Here is a 6,290-nt window from a genome sequence, read left to right on the forward strand (position 1 = left end):
ACCCCCCCACCCTCCCCCCAGGCACCCGGGTCCTGCCCAGCCACCGCAGGGTCACTAACAGGGGGCCTCAGACCTTCAGCACATCTTGGGTCTTACATCTGCCCCGCCCCCCCATGAGGCCATCCACCCTTCAGTCAGAGCATCTCTGTTTGGCCCAGATAGGGGTAAAGACACCGGGGTTTCGGACCCCAGGCCTTGTAGACCTCAGGGTGGAAAATCCAGGGCAGGAGGCCCGAGGCAGCCACAGACAAGGGGGTAGGTGACAAAAGAGCTTCCACCGCCACCCCACCAGGTCAGGGTCCTTTGCCATGAGCTCCCAGAGGCCTGGATCTTCTCTGCTATAAACCACGTACCTCTGCCCCGTGTTCGAACCGGATACTTGGGAGCTCCGTGGCATGGGCCTTTATTCCAGGATACTCACTGAGTACCTCCCGGGTGTCTGCACTGCTTTTTGGAACTAGGGATTCAATGGCAAACAGGACAGAACTAAGGGTCTTCGCTCTCAAGGAATTTTCATCCAAAATAGGCAAGTGGATATAATCAAGCCAAGTTAATATAATTTTCTTTGGTGGTGAGTGCCACAGAGAAAACGAAATGGGAAAATGTGAGCTGAGAACTGAGTGCCTGGAAGGGACCTCCTCATAGGAAGATTGGAGGAATCTGGGGCAGGAGAGGGCTTGGCCCGCTAGAGGAAAAGTAGACGGACCAGTGACCTCCACCAGGGGAGCACAGTGGAGAGTGGAATGACGTGATAGGGATGGTCTTGGAGACCTTGGACAGCAGTTTGAACTTTATCCCAAGTGTGTTGGGAAGCCACTGAAGGATTTTAAATAGGAAATTGATATGATCTAATTTTTTAAATCAATCATTAGGCTCCTTTGAGATTTATGGATTATAGGAGATGAGATCAAAGAGGAGACACCAGTCACAAAGCTAAAGGAGCTCTCCAAGAAAAAGCTGTTAGTATTTGTGGGGCATGGTGATGGCGATTAGAAAATATTTTAGGATTAACAAGGGAAAGGACTCGGTAATGGATTGGGATAGTAAAGGGCTGAGAGGAAAAGAGGAATCAAAGATGACCCCTATGTTACTGGCTTGAGCAATTGAGTGATTACTGCACCATTCCGGAATATGGAAAGATAAGAAAAGCAGATTTGGAGGCAGCTAAAACAATCCAATTTTAGACATACTGACTTTGAATTGCCTACTAAACGTGCTCAGAGAGAGGTTAGGGCTGTAAATGTAAATTTGGATATTGTCTGCACAGAGATGGTGGTTATAAGGCCAGTAGAGTGAATGATGTCAACCAGGGAGCTGGTTAGGGAAAGGGACTGGGGACAGAACCTGAGGACCTGCTACATTTAAGGTTTAGCAGAACAGAAAGTTCACCCAAGGAGACTGAGAAGTAACAGATGGAGAAGTAGGGGGAAAGTCAGGAGATTGTATTTCAAGAAGCCAAGAGAAGCGTGCATTCAAAAGAGGCAACCACATCAAATGTTGCTGAGATAAGAATCAGGATTTGACAAGATGAAGGTCATTGGTGACTGACAAAAGTGGGTAGAGGGCAGCCCGGGTGGCTCAGGAGTTTAGCGCCTTTTTAGCGCCTACCTTTGGCCCAGGGTGTGATCCTGGAGACCCAGGATCGAGTCCCATGTTGGGCTTCCCGCATGGAGCCTGCTTCTCCCTCTGCCTGTGTCTTTGCCTCTCTCTCTCTGTGTTTCTCATGAATAAATAAATAAAATCTTTAAAAACAAAACAACAAAAAAAAGTGGGTAGAGCCTGGGCCTCCTGATCTTGGAGTCAGGAGTTCAAGCCCCATGTTGGGCATAGAGTTTACTAAAAAAATAAAAATTTTAAAAATACGTGTATATATAATATTTAAAAATATAAGTATATATAACACATATATTTTTTTAAAGTTTAGCTATAATTGGGAGCAGAGAAATGAGATGGTAGTTAGGAGGATTAGAGAGGCTGAATGAGGATCCACCAATAAACAGAAACTTATATTGAAGGAGATAGCTTAACCATAAGAGCGACATTGATAATTCAAGTAAAGACAGGACCCAGAGTACAAATGGACAAATGGGACTTTGGTGAGAGTAGGGACTTTTGTTCCATTGTAACAGGTAGGATAACAAGAGTTTAAGTATCAAAAAAAAAAAAAAAAAAAAGTCTTAAGTATCTTAGTGTCTCCAGCTCCTAGTATGTGGTGGAGCTGAGAGCAGGCCCTTGAGAATTAGCGGCTGTGCCTCTAACACGAGCTCAGGTTTCAGCTCAGGGGCCACTGCCTTCTGAGGCCATCTCTGACTCCTATGTGATGCCTCTTTCATTATCAGAAAGTGGTGTTTCTCCCAACATGGCATCTAGAATATGTCTGTGGGGGCACCTGGGTGGCTCAGTTGGTTAAGCATCTGCCTTTGGCTCAGGTCTTGATCTCAGGGTCCTGGGATCGAGTCCCGTGTGGGGCTTTCTACTCAGTGGGGAGCCTGCTTCTCCTCCCTCTGCCTGCAGTTCTACCTACTTGTGCTCTCTCTGTGTGTTAAATAAATAAATGAAATCTTAATTAAAAAAAAAAAAAGAAGAAGAATATGTTGGGGCACCTGTGTGGCTCAGTCAGTTGGGCCTGGGATCAAGCCCCACATCAGGCTCCCTACTCAGTGTGGAGTCTGCTCCTCCCTCCTGCCTGTGCTCTCTCTCTCACTATCTCTCTCACTCTCAAATAAATCAAGTCTAAAAAAAAATAGAATATGTCTGTGGAGTGAATCATATTTGACACATGGAGCAGATTGTTTATTAACCTGATCCTCTATAAGATAGAATTATTTTCATAATTCAAATTTCATATTTTCAAGTCCCCATAAAATGAAAATAATAATATGCAGAAAAGAAATGCGGGAGTGAAAATTTTCTTTTACAAGGTTTATATGCATATTCATGCCAGTAAAACAAATACATATATACAATTAATATTTTGGTACAAAAAAATGAAATAAGTACAGCTGTTTACTTCAATTGTTTTCACATCAACCTGTTTGAATTTTGATCCTTTCATTACTTATGTAAATGATCATTCAGTAACTAACAAGTGATTTTAATAAAACCAAAACTGCTAAATTGTACCACTGATGTAACATTTATTTCCCTGATTCATTGAACCTATTTCTCTGCTGGGAGCACCCTGCCCACTGGTCACCAGAGCTTTCCTAACCAGACTAACTCCTACCCTCTATAAGTTAGCCTATCCTGGGATCCCTGGGTGGTGCAGCGGTTTAGCGCCTGCCTTTGGCCCAGGGCGTGATCCTGGAGACCCGGGATCGAATCCCACGTCGGGCTCCCAGTGCATGGAGCCTGCTTCTCCCTCTGCTTATGTCTCTGCCTCTCTCTCTCACTGTGTGCCTATCATAAATAAATAAAATAAAATAATTAAAAAAAAAAAAAAAGTTAGCCTATCCTGATACACTGGGTTAGGGGGTCTCCTCTATGCTCCCACTGCCTGGCACAGATAACCTATTGCTTTTGTTGTTGACAGTGTGGTTGGTATTTTGGCTCAAGAATCTTTTCTGACTTTTCCTTCCCACCTCTGAGGCCCACAGATGCACACCCTGTTCTGCACTTAACCTCTCTCTTCTGTGCTCCCAAAGAGCAGGTCTTGGATGACCTCAGTTTGCAAACTTAACCAGTCTGCAACGAGATAGGTTACAGAAATTGAGTGGAACATTTAAAAATTTTCGGGCAGCCTGGGTGCCTCAGTGGTTTAGCACCACCTTCTGCCCAGGTCATGATCCTAGAGACCTGGGATGGGATCCCAAGTCAGGCTCCCTGCAAGGAGCCTGCTTCTCCTTCTCCCTGTGTCTCTGCCTCTCTCTCTTTCTGTGTCTCTCATGAATAAATAAATTAAATATTTTAAAAATAAAATAAAATAAAAAATAAAAGTAAATAATTAAATAAATAAAAATCTTTATAGCTATTTGGCAAGCTATTTTTGTGTATTGAATCTAATAATGAAAAACTGGTCTTGGATTTTATCTGTCCTTTTTATTTTATTTTATTTTATTTCATTTTATTTTATTTTATTTTTGTCCTTTTTTTTTTCATCTTATTCGCCTAGTAATTGGTTTTCATTGTTTTTAGAAAAGAATCCATCCTTGACTGATTGGGGGTGGGAAAAAGTTCCTTCACCAAGATAGTTTGAGAAGAAAAAAAAAAAAGTTAGTTTGAGAAGCCCTGGTTTATTTTTACTTCCCTGGGTTCTGACATAAAAAGGCATTGAAAAAGGCAAAAGTGAAGAATGAATGAACGCACTTGACAAATGTGTCTACCCTAAGGTCATAGAATAAGCAGAGCTTGGTGCTGCATTAGATTGTTGTTGCTGGGCAAGAGTGTGGGGGGGGTGGTCAAGGGAGACTCCCAGTTGTTTACCTTGAGTTCTGGGAAGGTGCTGAGGCCATTCCCTAAGATTGGGAAGAGAACCACATTCAGGGCATTTTACAGATAATAAATTCATTTTTGACCAGATTGACTTTGAGGTTACCTATGAGATAGCCAAAGAAGGATGCCCAGAAAGCAGTTAGATATATGGGTTAGGAACCCAGGACACAAAGTTAAGGCTGGAGAGGCAGATTTCCAAGTTGAAGCCATTAGAATATAGGAAGGGAAGAAAAGTGGCTACAGGCAAACCCCTGGGTGCCTAGCACAGTGTCTGACACATGGACATGATTAGTAACTCTTTGTCAAAGGAGGAGGTTAGTTAGATAAGAGCCTACGTCCACTTCACTCCAAGCCCAAGCTCTCCTTCCTAGATTATAAATTTTTTGAGCTTCCTGTTTTCCTGCTACCCTAACAACCCACAGACTAAGAGTCCCCATGCAGGATACCAGGTGCACCAGTGTGAGAAGTGTAGTCTCTGCCACAAGTTCTTTATGCCCTGCCCTGACTGTGACCTCATGGCATTCAAACACACCAATGAAATTCTCTGTTGCCTTTTGCTTGTGTCCTTACTCCTCCTTGACCCCCAGAAAGGCACTTGTCTATGGTCATCACTCTCTGGGTTTCCTGCCTGTTTGGTTGAACACACTCCCTTGGTGCTGACCTCATAAGCCCCCTGGCAGGGCATGCCTGCCTTCCTCTTCACCACCTTCACTTTTGCTACCTTCGCTTTTATGTGCCTCAGTGTGGTTTTAGTCTGTGGCATTATCAAACAAACAAACAAACAAACAAACAAACAAAAAAACCCCACATTTTTAGTAACATAATTGTTCCTCACCCCATACTGATCCCATTCGGGTTTTAATTAGTGCAACCTTCTAACACACTGCTGAGGCTGGCAGTGGGGTGAGGGAGAAGATGAGAAAAGGCAAGGCTGGGAAACGGGAAAGCACATGGCAGGTTAGAAAACATGGGAGAGGTCATGAACTTGGAGGACTGGCTGGGGGTGCTGAGGTCAGAGAAGAAAGTCAGAGCCAGATTTTGAAGATACAGCCTTGGACTTCACCATAAGTTGCAGAGAGATGCTTTCTCTCTGTTTCCTGCCAGTATAAAGATTAAGGACAAAGGTACAAGGATTGTACCCATTTATAACAGTGAAAGAAACTTGGAAATAGTCTAAATATCTACCAGTAGGAGAATAAAACCACACTGTGTGGGGACACTTGGGTGGTACAGTCAGTTTAGCATGAAACTCTTGGTCTCGGCTCAGGTCCTGATCTCGTGGTCATGAGAGGAGCCCCACGACAGGCTCTGAGCTCAATTCAGGGTCTGCTTGAGATTCTCTCTCTCCCTCTGCCCCCTCCCACTTGTGTTCTCCCTCTCTATGAAATCAATCAACCAATCAATTAATTTAAAAAAAAAAACAAAAAACAAAACTACACATATTGTGTTATAGTAAAACAGTGGAATTCTAATTCAAGTAGAATGAATAAGAATACGATGTATCATCGTAAATCTTAAAAATGCAAACTGCTAAATGTAATGTGGTACCCTGAGTTGGATCCTAGAACAGGAAAAGGACATTAGTGGAAAAACTAGTGAAATATATATATAAAAAGTCTATAGTTTAGTTAGTAGCCTTTTACCAGTGTTTGTTAGTTTTGACAGATATACCACAGTTATGTATGATGCTACCATTGGGGGAAGCTGAGTGAAGGGTATACAGTAACTCTCTGAACTACCTTTGCAACTCTTCTGAAGTTTAAATGACTCCCAAATAGTTTATTTATAAAAATGTAAGCTCAAAGAAAAAAAGCAAGTTTTTTAAAATAAAAATATAGACTCAAAGATAAAAAAGAGTT

This window comes from Canis lupus, chromosome 15, assembly GCF_011100685.1.
Source record: "Canis lupus familiaris isolate Mischka breed German Shepherd chromosome 15, alternate assembly UU_Cfam_GSD_1.0, whole genome shotgun sequence".
Classification (NCBI taxonomy): domain Eukaryota; kingdom Metazoa; phylum Chordata; class Mammalia; order Carnivora; family Canidae; genus Canis; species Canis lupus.